The sequence below is a fragment of the Lagenorhynchus albirostris genome, chromosome 21 (assembly GCF_949774975.1).
Source record: "Lagenorhynchus albirostris chromosome 21, mLagAlb1.1, whole genome shotgun sequence".
Lineage (NCBI taxonomy): Eukaryota > Metazoa > Chordata > Mammalia > Artiodactyla > Delphinidae > Lagenorhynchus > Lagenorhynchus albirostris.
This window is the reverse complement of record NC_083115.1, coordinates 20,413,344-20,426,423: the sequence shown is the minus strand read 5'-3', so window position 1 is coordinate 20,426,423 and position 13,080 is coordinate 20,413,344. Positions and strand designations below refer to the sequence as shown.

The window sequence follows — 13,080 nt, the reverse complement described above, 5'->3', positions numbered from 1 at the left end:
TGTGCTTGTCTTCTGTAGCCTGTCTTCCTCCGTAATGTCAGAAAGGACACAAAGGGCCCTATCATTGATTCATTTTTCCTTACTTCACCCATAGTGTCTGCAATCAATCAGTTTTTCCCCTGGGCAGGTGAGAAGTCATTTCCTTCTATCTTTTCGTTTGTTAAGAAGCAAGAACTAGCTATGAATACTATCTAGAGCATGGTCTGGTGGAGATAGGGAGGAATGAGATATGAGATACAAGTCAAAAATGGAGCTAGGGAGGAATGAGATATGAGATACAGGTCAAAAATGGAGCTAGGGAGGAATGAGTTATGAGATACAGGTCAAAAACCGAGCCATGACCTCAGATTTAAGCATGATGGAGAAGAAAGGCAAGGTTGGTGCCTAGAGAAGCCATCTGTTTAGAAAAAGATGTGAGGTAGATAAAGAATACTTAGCACCTCGTCTCTGCATATTCATTATCTAAGAAAAAAAAGTGGCTTTTGCTTATTTACAATATGAGAATGAGTTTCAAATCCTTGGCTAATAGGTGGAGGCAAGGTGGGGAGAGTCCATGAGGGTGCTAGGTGTCCACAATATGTGAGACAGAAAAGCACAAAATGGGGAGTGTTGACCTTAAACAAACAGACTGCCAGTTATTTCTCCAGCAAAAAATGGGTTTATTCAGGATCAGCAAAGAATTGCAACGGTGAGCCACTCACAAGTCTCCCTGCAGCAAGGCGAGGAGAACTCTTTTAAAGAGGAGAAGAGGAAGTTGGGAGGGCTGTACTAAACAGAGAGTCCATTGGAGGAATTGAGAGTGCCAAGTATAGTGGCTTTTCGTTGGCTGAGTTATGACAGTCTCTCATTGGCTGAGCTCTTGCCAGACAGGAAGAGAACGTCTTTCTTCTTCCTGTCGGGATCTGCAATCCTTGTAGGGTGGAGAGCTCCCCCTCTGGCTTCCTGACAGTGTTTTAATTAAGATGTCTTTTTATTAATTTTTATAGGTGGTTGTGGACTCTAATGCCAAATTGTGACAATTCTGTAAACTTTTCAGGGGGCAACTCTTGGCCTATTTTAAATATCCTAAATTAACTTTTTCCTTCACTACTCGTTCTCCCTTACACAACCACACTGCCAGTTAAAAAGAGAACAATTTCCCTCTCATATCTCTATTGGGATAGGTGATAAATAAATCTCTTGATTGGTTTTTAAAAATTTTTTCTTATTCATCAAATATTTATTACCTTGTATTCAATCAGTACAGTCCTATGCTAGACACTGAGATCAGAATGGTTCTATTTTTTTATTTTATTTTTTACAAGGGAACAAATCCACACTTTTATTTATTTTTCAGTAAGTTTAAATCTTTGACGAGTACAGCATCACACAAATTCTGTATCCAATGGCCTTAGTAGGAAGGTTGCTTCAGAATTTGGCATGAACCATGCCACTGTTTCCATGAGCACAAGTTATCTTTCCCCAGATTACTCTGTTTTTTTTAGGTTTTCCACCAGGAGTTACTGTGTTGTTCTTTGCTTTGTACACATAAGCACATCTCTTGCCTAGATAGAATTCAGTTTCATCTCAAGCATATATACCTTCAATTTTCAGGAGACCTGTGTGCTCCCTCTGGTTCCACAGACACTGCTTATAGCCAGCAAGAATGACCTTGGACCACAGCCTTCCAGACATATTTGTTGTTTTAGAAGTCCTGCTCCCAGCAGGCCTCCACAGGGTCCAAGATGGTTGAAAAAGGAAAGTATTTTTTTAATTTAAATTTTTATTACAGAAATAACATTTAACATGAGACCTACCTCTTAAAATGTTTTAAATGTACAATATGTTATTGTTGACTATAGGTACAATATTGTACAGCACCTATTTAGAGATTATTCATAGATACCTCATACAAATGGAATCTAGCCATACCTGTCTTCTGTAACTGGCTTATTTCACTTAGTTTGTCCTTAAGCTTCATTCATATGGTCATGCATTGCAGAATTCCTGTCTTTTTTAAGGCGAAATAATATTCCATTAGATGTATATTCCATAGTTTCTTTACACAGTCATCTGTTAACGGACTTTTAATTGTTTCCACAACTTGGAAATATTGTGAATAGTGCTGCAATGAACATAGGGGTACTAAAACTTTTTGGATCCTGATTTCAATTCTTTTGGATAAATTCTAGAAGTGGAATGCTGGATCTCAAGGTAATTCTACTTTTATTTTTATTTGTTTCTTTTTAAATAAAAATTGTATATATTTAAGGTGCACAGCATGGTGTTTTGAGATATATATATATATATAGTGAAATGATTACTACATTCAAGTTAATTAACATATCCACCTCCTCACACAGTTAACACGTTGTTGTTGTAAGAGCACCTGAAATCCACTCTCTGAGAAAATTTCCAGTACACAATCCCGTACCATTCACTATAGTTACAATGCTGTAATTAGATCTCCAGATCTTATCCATTCTACATAACGGAAACATCATACCCTTTGACCAACATCTCCCCATTTCCTCCACTTCCCAGCCCCTGGTGAACACTGTTCTACTCTGTTTCTATGTATTCAACTTTTTTAAGATTCACATATAAATGAGATCAGGCAGTATTTTTCTTTCTGATTCTGGCTTATTTCACTTAGCATAATGTCTTCCATTTTCATGCATGTTGTCGCAAATGGCAGAATCTCCTTTTTTTAAAGCTGAGTATTTCATCGTATGTACATACAAACATTTCTTTACTCAGTCATTCAACAATGGACACTTAGGTTGTTTTTGTATTTCAGCTATTGTGAATAATGCTGCAATGGATATGGGAGCATAAAATTAAGGTACTGCTTTAATTTTCATTGGGTATATACCCAGAACAGGGATTTCTGGATCATAAGGTAGTTCTATTTTTAATTTTTTGAGGAACCTCCATACTGTTTTCCATAATTGGTATACCAGTTTACAATCCCATCAAAAGTATATAAGGGTCCCCCTTTCTCCACATCCTCCATAACACTTGTTACCTTTTTTGTCTTTTTTTTTTTTTTTTTTTTTTTTTTTTTTGCCATACGCGGGCCTCTCACTGTTGTGGCCTCTCCCGTTGCAGAGCACAGGCTCCGGACGCGCAGGCTCAGCGGCCATGGCTCACGGGCCCAGCCGCTCCATGGCATGTGAGATCTTCCCAGACCAGGGCACGAACCCGTGTCCCCTGCATCGGCAGGTGGACTCTCAACCACTGCGCCACCAGGGAAGCCCCTTTTCTGTCTTTTTGATAATGGTTATTTAACTGATGTGAGGTGAGATCTCATTATGATCTTGATTTCCATTTCTCTGATGATGAGTGATGTTGAGCACCTTTTCATACATCTAATGGTAATTTGTATATCTTCTCTGGAAAAATGTCTATTCAGCTCTTTTGCCCATTTTTTTTTTTTTTTTTTTTTTTTTTTTTGCAGTATGTGGGCCTCTCACTGTTGTGGCCTCTCCCGTTGCAGAGCACAGGCTCCGGACGCGCAGGCTAAGCGGCCATAGCTCACGGGCCCAGCCGCTCTGCAGCACGTGGGATCCTCCCGGACCGGGGCACGAACCCGCGTCCCCTGAATCGGCAGGCGGACTCTCAACCACTGCGCCACCAGGGAAGCCCGCCCATTTTTTATTTGAGTTTGTTTTGCTACTGAGTTGTATGAGTTTCCTACATATTTTGGATATCAGATATATGGTTTTCAGTTATATGGTTTATCAGATTTATGGTTTTCAAATATTTTCTCCCATTCCATGGGTTGCCTTTTCATTTTGTTGATGGTTTCCTTTCCTATGTAGAAATTTTTAGTTTGTTTATTTATTCTTTCGTTGCCTAAGCTTTTGGTGTCATATTCAAAAAATCATTGCCAAGGTCAATGTCAGGGAGGTTTTTCCCCTGTGTTTTCTCTTAGGAGTTTTATGGTTTCAGGTCTTATGTTTAAGTTTTTAATCCATTTTAGTTGATTTTTTTTTTTTTTTTTTTTTTTGCGGTACACGGGCCTCTCACTGTTGTGGCCTCTCCCGTTGCAGAGCACAGGCTCTGGACATGCAGGCTCAGCGACCATGGCTCACGGGCCCACCCGCTCCGCGGCATGTGGGATCTTCCCGGACCGGGTCACGAACCCGTGTCCCCTGCATCGGCAGGTGGACTCCCAACCACTGCGCCACCAGGGAAGCCCCATTTTAGTTGATTTTTATGTATAGTGTAAGATAGGGGTCTATAGATCCCTGATTTAAAACAAAATCCTTCCTTTCCTTCTTTCTGTGCACATTTTTTTCCTTTACTTCCTCATTTCCTCCATTCCTTTCTTCCTAATTTGGTCAACAAACTACTAGGTGAAGATGTGAAAAAACTGTCATCCATACAGTGTTATGGGCAGTGCCTAAGGGAGGCTTTGAGAATCTGAGTGAGGTACCAGAGTGTCTGGAGGCTTGGGTGCACTGGTGGCAGCCTGGCCTGGTTATTCGAGGATGAGAGAGTTGAGGAAGATGTCTGAAGGCGGAGGTGCGTAGTGGCATCTTATGTGAAAGACTGAAGATTGAGTGGGGTGAGAATGGCATGCATGAGGAGGAGTGAAGTGGTAGTTGCTAGTGTAGGGTATTCAGAAAGCAAGCAGCTTGAGAACTTTCTCACACCGGTGGCGGAGAGATGGGGAAGGTGGAGAGGAGGGTGATGGTGGCTTTGATATGAGTTGAGTACCTTTGAAGGTAAATAATCAAATAGTTATTTATGTTGAGAAAAATTGAGTCTGATTTATTGCTGATAGAAAAGGGAGTCACAAATATGGAAAAAAAGAAAACTAGAATGAACCCTGTAATGTTAGATTAGATATGGAAATATTAATGTGAATTTATAGTTTTCAATAGATGACAAATAGAAAGAAAAAAAGCAAGGAAGATAGGAAGGAAGGGAGGGAAGGAGGGAGGAAGGAAGGAAGATCTGGGGATAGATAATATAATTGTATATAACATAGTACATATATATCCTAGCTCTGTCCTGAGAGAGCCTGGGAGCAGAGATACTCAAGTAGCAATGAGCATATCTTTCATTCAGATCTTGCTTTATAAGTGCCATTCTCCACTAAAAGGAACCAGAGCTCCTTGGAGAAATTTCCGATTCCTGGACTGGGGAAGGGAAGAAACGGATGAGCCAAGAACATTTTGATGTACCAGAAAATAAAGAAATGTTCCCCATATGATACAACCATGTCGAAAGATACACAAACCAGCCTGATATCCGCACTGGTCAAATCTGGGACAATTTGAGCATTAAAATAAGTAGTAATAGCAACATATTATAATCAATTGAATAAAACAGAAATTCACCAGTACATACAGATATGAATGCATGAATAAGTGAATGAATGACTAAATGAGCAGAGGTGAAAGATTTTCGTAACAGTGGAATGCCAACTAATAAATAGAGGAGAAAACTACAGAATAAGAAAATCATCTGGCATTTATCACAGTAATAAGTAACTCAGCCAAAAACATCAATGCATGTAAAACATTTTGGTGAGAGTTAAATGATGCACAAGATATTTCTATAAATTCAAAGAACTTCTGCGCAAAATGTTTATCAATTATAAAGGTAAAAGAGAGGATCTTTACAACTGGGGAAACCTGGAAGAAACTATTTAATCACGTGCTAATGTTTAATATCCCCAGCAATGGCACACAGTGAATTTGCTTATCAGTTGATAGAATGCAGTGAGAATAATTTGATATTACTTTTTTGATACTCCTGCCAAAAATACTTAACTTGAATCTAGTCATGAAGAAAAATCAGACAAACCCAAATTGAGGGACATACTATAAAATAACTGACCTACAATTTTTAAAAGTGTCAAATCATGTAAGTCAAGTAAAGATGGAAGAATAGATCCAATGTTAACAGGACTTAACAGATGTGCCAACTGAATAGAATTGGATTCTTTTCTAGAAAGGATATTATTGGAAAATGGTGAAACTTGAATAAAGTTTGTAGATTAGATGGTAATAATGTACCCATGTTAAATTCCTGATTTTGATGGTAATAGCGCAGTTATGTGGAACAATGGCCTTGTTTGTTGGATATTCATACTTATATATTAGGTAGGCGATGGGGCATCAGGTTGGCAACTTAAAATGATTTAGGAAAAATAAAAAATCCTCCTAGTATTATTCTTTTAGCTTTTCATAAGTTTAAAATTACTTTAAAATAAAATTTTAAACACACACACGCTACCCACACACAGTAGCACAGATAAAACTGGGGAAATCTGCACAAGATCTGTGGCTTCTATCAATGTTATATCCTGGCTGTGATATTGTACTACAATTTTGAAAAATGTTTCCATTGAGGAAAATTGGTTAAAAGGTAAGAAGAAATTTCTGTATCGTTTTTTACAACTCCATGTGAATCTACTATTACCTCTAAAAAATTTAATTATAAAAAAAGTTTTAAAATGTTAGATTAAGGGAAGTAATGTTTACTGAGCATAACCTCTCACTGAATCTTTTTTTTACATTACTGTATTTTTTACTGAAGTGTAGTTATTTACAATATTATATTAGTTTCAGGTGTACAACATAATGATTCAATATTTTTATAGATTATACTCCATTTAAAGGTATTATAAAATATTGACTATAGTCCCTATGCTATACATTACATCCTTGTATCTTATTTATTTTAAGACTTTTTTAATTATTATTTTTTTTTAATTTTTATTGGAGTGTAGTTGATTTACAATGTTGTGTTAGTTTCTTCTGTACAGCAAAGCGAATCAGTTTACATATACATGTATCTACTCTTTTTTAGATTCTTTTCCCATATAGGTCATTACAGAGTATTGAGTAGGTCCTTATTAGTTATCTATTTTATATATAGTCATTGAATCTTTATAATGACCTAAGACAGTGGTATTACGCTTATTACACAGATTAAGGAAACAAAGTGAGAGAGTTTAAGTAATGTTCAAATTTTGACTGTTTGTAAATAAAAGAAATGGGATTGGATTAGAATTTTGTCTGGTTTTACAGCTAGAAGAAAATATGACTAGAAAAAAATCCAGAAGAAAGATTCTAAATATACCATATCACTGTTACTGATGGAAACTTATTAATAAATGCATGCTTTTGTCAAATATAGGGCTAAAATTGAAAAACTAAATGATACCCACTAAATTCTATGGTCAGGCCATGGGGTAAATAATTTTGATTTATATGATTCCACAAAACTCAAAGTTCAATATAAATCTACAAATAATATTTTCACAATTCAACTACAAAGAGAATCCTAACATCCTAAATGGAACCCAAAGTGCATGAGAAATGTCTGGTATTTTCGTGGCAGACGTTACAATTTATAAACCAAATAGGTAACAGTTAGTATGAAAGCACTTAAGAGGAGTATCTGAGTATAGGAATTAAAATGAGAAATAGGAGTAAAAGTACTGATTATCTAAGTAGGAGATTCTATTCTTTAATATTAGCACGTGTTTAGTGCTGGATCTTATAGAATATGCTTTGTGAGGGAAGATAGATTCTTCTGTAGAAGATGGAGCATCACAAGGCAAGTGAAGTTATTGCTAGTTATCTGTTCTCTGATGAAAACACTTTCAACACTGGAACTCCAGATGCAGCCCTTAGAAACATGACTTTTTGATAGAAACATTGTAGAAGAGGAACGGCTGTAAAATGGGGAAATACTCCATGTCCATATGTGGAAGCAAATTGGGAGAAGAATTACTGCTTAGCAGTAATAAATACTATTAAAAATATTAATTTGAGAGATTAGATCTTTTTCCTGGTCACAGTGAACATATTTCTGACTCTATCTCTGGCCCAAACAATGAAAAAAAATAGATTGTGACATCTGAATCCATCCAGGAAAGTTCAAGAATGTAATTAACTTCCTCATCAAACCTAACATAGAGCTTAGAATATTATTCACTGAAAGTATGCCTCAAAGTTGAGGAATCATAATCATAACAGCAGCTGTTAGGTGGGCTTTCCTACATTTTCTAAAGTTACCAGCTAGCAAAACTGATCTAGCTGAAAACCTAAAGATAGTTTGGATATATATATATATACTAATATTTTTTAAAGTTTTTATGTATTTTGTAGGCTACAACTGAAGGATTTTTAAAAAATTTATCTTCTGGGCATTATATTTCAAATGTTCATATTTATCCACTTGGTGTGTGGAGATAGCCGAGCTAACCTCTTACTTCCTATGAGCATGATTAACTGGGAGATTTAAACCAAAGCCCCTTTCCTACTCTTTTAAAACACAAAGAGTGCTTAACAAAGCTATACTGAGTGTCTATGAGAATTACTATCTAGTGCATTTAAATACTGTGCATTTAAATGAATAATATATAATTTAGGTCAGAATTTTTTTTTACCAAGTTAAGTGTATTAAATACATTTTCCTCTAATCTTCAGTTATTATTCATGCTGATTTTTTCCTCATTCTTGAGTAAAATTAGCTCATCACAAGTCTTTATTGGGTCATCCTGATTTTATGGTACTTGTCACTGGATCCTCATCTGGGAATTAAAATACCTTATTCAAGTATCAAAAATTTTATAGCCTTTTCCTCTATCTTCTGTAGACTTCCACTTCCCCTTAGTATCCCTGTATTAAGAGAGACATAAATAATTTCCTCTTAGAAACTATCAGGCAAAGTCGTAACTTACTTTTTAAGTTCCAAGCTTCCCTCTGCTTGTCCACTTCCTTATGTTCCAGCAAAAATCATATAGCTGAGCAATATAATGGTCTGGGAAAAATGATGATAGTCTTTTAAATTTTTCATATAAATGTTATTTACATGCGTACTTTAAATTTTTTCTCTAGGTGCCCTTCCCAATCAGATACTTCACAAATTGTTTTCACCTCCTCCCACTACTCAAGTCTAAAAAGTTTCTCAGATAACTTGGAGTGTGTTAAGCAACTATATAAATCTTTTTAAACGTTTTTTGAAACAAAGAGGGAAAGTAAGATATTTAAAAGAAAAAAATCTTAGAGATGCTGCGAGACCAGTATAGGCATTATTATGCACATATTTGGAAAACAATTTTCAGACTGGCAAACACTGATGAGCTTTTTCTCCCCTCACATCTATATTCAGGGAGAATTCTGAAATGCTAAGATTACACAGTCTGGTCACTGACCAATGCCTTCTTTCAGCCCTGCTCTCACAGAGTACCAGATCTTTAGGCAACAATGAAAAATGTCTAAGGTTATACATTTTATCTTTCCCTTTGCTTTTGAAGCCCCTTTCCTTACGGAGAATTTAGAAAAGTCAGGTTAGGTTTCAAGTACTGTGAAGCTAGGATCTAGATTCTTCCATTCTTTTTAGGCCTTGAGGAAAAGGACAAGTATAATTCCTTTTTTTTTTTCATATATCCACTCTTATTGTAGATTCTTTTCCCATATAAACCATTGCAGAGTATTGAGTAGAATTCCCTGTGCTGTACACTAGGTCCTTATTAGTTATCTATTTTATTTATAGTAATGTGTATATGATGATCCCAATCTCCCAATTTATCCCTCCCCCCCATCATACCCTGGTAACCATAAGTTTATTTTCTGCATCTGTGACTCTAGTTCTGTTTTGTAAATAAGTTCATTTGTACGCTTCTTTCAGATTCAACATATAAGCGATATCATATGATATTTCTCTTTCTGTGTCTGACTTACTTCACTCAGTATGACAATCTCTAGGTCCATCCATGTTGCAAATAATATTAATTTGTTCTTTTTTATGGCTGAGTAGTATTCCATTGTATATATGTACCACATCCTCTTTATCCATTCCTCTATTGATGAACATCTAGGTTGCTTCCATGACCTGACTATTGTAAATAGTGCTACAGTGAACATAGGGGTGCATGTATCTTTTTGAATTATGGTTTTCTCTAGGTATATGCCTAGGAGTGGGATTGCTGGGTCATATGATAGTTCTATTTTTAATTTTTTAAGGAATCTCCATACTGTTCTCCATAGTGGCTGTACCAATTTACATTCCCACCAACAGTGTAGAAGGGTTCCCTTTTCTCCACACCCTCTCCAGCATTTATTGTTTGTAGATTTTTTGATGATGGCCATTCTGACTGGTGTGAGTTGATACCTCACTGCAGTTTTGATTTGCATTTCTCTAAGAATTAGCAATGTTGAGCATCTTTTCATGTGCTTTTTGGCCATCTGTACGTCTTCTTTGGAGAAATGCCTATTTCGATCTTCCACCCATTTTTTTGATTGGGTTGTGGGTTGTGTTTTTTTTGATATTGAGCTACATGAGATATTTGTGTATTTTAGAGATTAATCCCTTGTCAGTTACTTCATTTGCAAATATTTTCTCCCATCTTAAGGTTTCCGCAGCTGGCAGGTTGAACTAACAATTGGTGAAGAGATAGGATTTGGGTCAGTTGCCCAGCCAGGGACAAATAGTTGTATTTGTTGAGGGCATACCCTTTATCCTATCCTTTGGAAACATAAGAGTCATCACAGGTAAGTGGATGCGAATCTAAGTCCAGTAGAGGCAAGGGCACAGCATCTGGTGAAGCTAGCAAGATGGGACTCCCAAATCTGGAAAATGATGGACGATTTTCCATATTGAGTGTCATTTGTTGTTTTGAGAACAGCAGTTCTCTTGACCAATAAAAATCTTTAGTGAGGGAAATGCTGAAATGTGATCTTATTTCCTTAGGTTTTTAGATTGAGATGCCAGGAAGACAAGAAGTAAATGTTATTCTGAAGGTTGTGTCACCCAGAGAGAAATGAATAAATAACTGTCACAGGACACTGATTCTGGGCTCATTAACAGAAAGAAACAAATTAACATTTCCTCACATGAGATAAGGCTTCTTTTCTATTGATAAGAATTTTAATTATCTATTGCCTAAGATAATTCAGAAACTTTTAGAAAAACAAAACACCAGTGAACATGAAAAGCAAAAATATTTTGCATCCTATAAATTTCTATTTCAGTTCTTGTTAATATTTATGCATATATTTTTACACACATAATTTGTTGAAACATATACTCATTTTGACTCCTGAAATTTATAGAATATTTATATTTCCATGTAACAATATAATTGTAGAGCCTTTTAATATATTATTTATTATGATATTATTCATGTAGTCTGATTCTCAGAAGTATTTTTGCACCTAACCAGATTGCACCGAAGGAGGAATGAGCCAGTACACACTGCCATAAGTTGAGATAGCATTGTGTATTACTGAAATTTATTTTTGAAGTCTTAACTGCAATATGCAATGGTAACAAAATTGCTTTTATTTGTGTTTCTATGTATTTTTTTAATATGGCTGGTGATTTCTATTATTATGGGTAAGCTTTTTTAAAATTATAATAAGCACTTATTTAGCAGACTGTGGCTGGTAACTTTATATATTTGTGTGTGTGAGTGTTTGTATTTGAGATCAAAATTTTATCAGTTATAGTGTCATATATTTTGTCATTTACACGTGTCATTACTCTAATTTACAACAATTATTTCCATTTTTATATCCTTAAACATTCATTGGCTGTGTTTCTTTTTTTTTGCAGTACGCGGGCCTCTCACTGTTGTGGCCTCTCCCGTTGCGGAGCACAGGCTCCGGACGCGCAGGCTCAGCGGCCATGGCTCACGGGCCCAGCCGCTCCGTGGCGTGTGGGATCTTCCCGGACCGGGTCACGAACCCGTGTCGCCTGCATCGGCAGGCAGACTCTCAACCACTGTGCCACCAGGGAAGCCCCTAGATCATTATTTTAAAATGTTTTTCCCTATGCATTCAGCTGCTTAAGTTTCCATAGATGTTAATTAAGATGCCGATATCCAGGCCCCAACAAACTTATTGAATTAGTTTCTGTGGTGGAGCCTTGGGTAGAATTCCTAACAAGTTCCCCAGGTGATACTTATATATACTAAAAATGAAAACCAAGGTTGTAGAAGTTTTCTTTTTCTATTCTAATATCAGTAAGGCCAAATATAGTGAGTTGTTACTATATAGTTACCCAGCTATACTCACATCATAGCAGTGACCAACATGAGAAATGATTTTATTTATTTGTTTGTTTATGTATCTATTTTCTATCTCCTGCCTTTCAGATAAGTGCTGCATGAAAGATGTGTGATCTCTTTCATTTCGCCCCTGTACCCAGTGCTTAGAACATGGCCAGGTACATAATTACAACTGTTAAATGAATATGTGTACTGATTGCTCTTAGCTTTGGGCACTTCTGTATAAGTATGCTATTCTTCAATAAAATTTATTAAAAATTGTAAATTAAGGAAACTTACATAACACATGCCTAGTAAATATTTCCTTGTATATTACTGTGGGTGAAGGAACTAATTTATTTCTTTCAAATCTCTGGACAGCATATCTCACAATTTCCAGGTTATTGATGTGAAAAAATAACATATCTCATCCTTAAATATTAACTTTTTTTAATGTTCTTTAATTTGGGTAGTACCTCTTACCATCACTTCATTTGCCGGTCCTTATCACTAGAACATGCTGAGCTCACCCCTGCTTCAGGGCCTTTGAACTTGCTCTTCTTCGTGCCTGGAATGATCTTCTCTCAAGTTTGTACATGGTTCTCTGCTTCTCGTTATTTGGTTCTCTTACTAAAATATCCTCACAGGGGCCTTTCCTGAGCACCCTGACAAAGGTAACCACCTTCTTAGAAACCACTAGTTATGGTTTTTTCACAAACTTCAGCTCCTAGAGAGCATTGTAAACAATTGCAAAACATCATTTGGTCCTTATTTTTCTTCACAGAGGATTTTTCTGCACTTTCTCCTATCTTTAACTTAACTATTATGAACTTTTATGAATATTTTTCCTTTGATGATTAAAGTTAGTGCAGATCCTTTATGCTACTTTAGGGGGCACTGTTTTAGCTTTTGGAACTGAAACAGGAGTAAGGAACACATAGGATAGAGGCACCATCAAATGAGCACATGTACTATGTACCAACATTGTCCTAGGTGCCAGGAATGTAACAGTAAAGAGTGAATAGGTAGATTTAGGGGAAGCATGAACCTAAGGACCAGGACAACCTTCATAAGACAGGGTA

General features: G+C 36.3%; 1 pseudogene; it reads right to left on the bottom strand.

Annotated features, from left to right (window-relative positions):
- Positions 1–1,341: 1,341 nt before the first annotated feature.
- On the bottom strand, positions 1,342–1,674 carry LOC132512703 (large ribosomal subunit protein eL33-like; annotated as a pseudogene).
- Between the last annotated feature and the right edge of the window lie 11,406 nt (positions 1,675–13,080).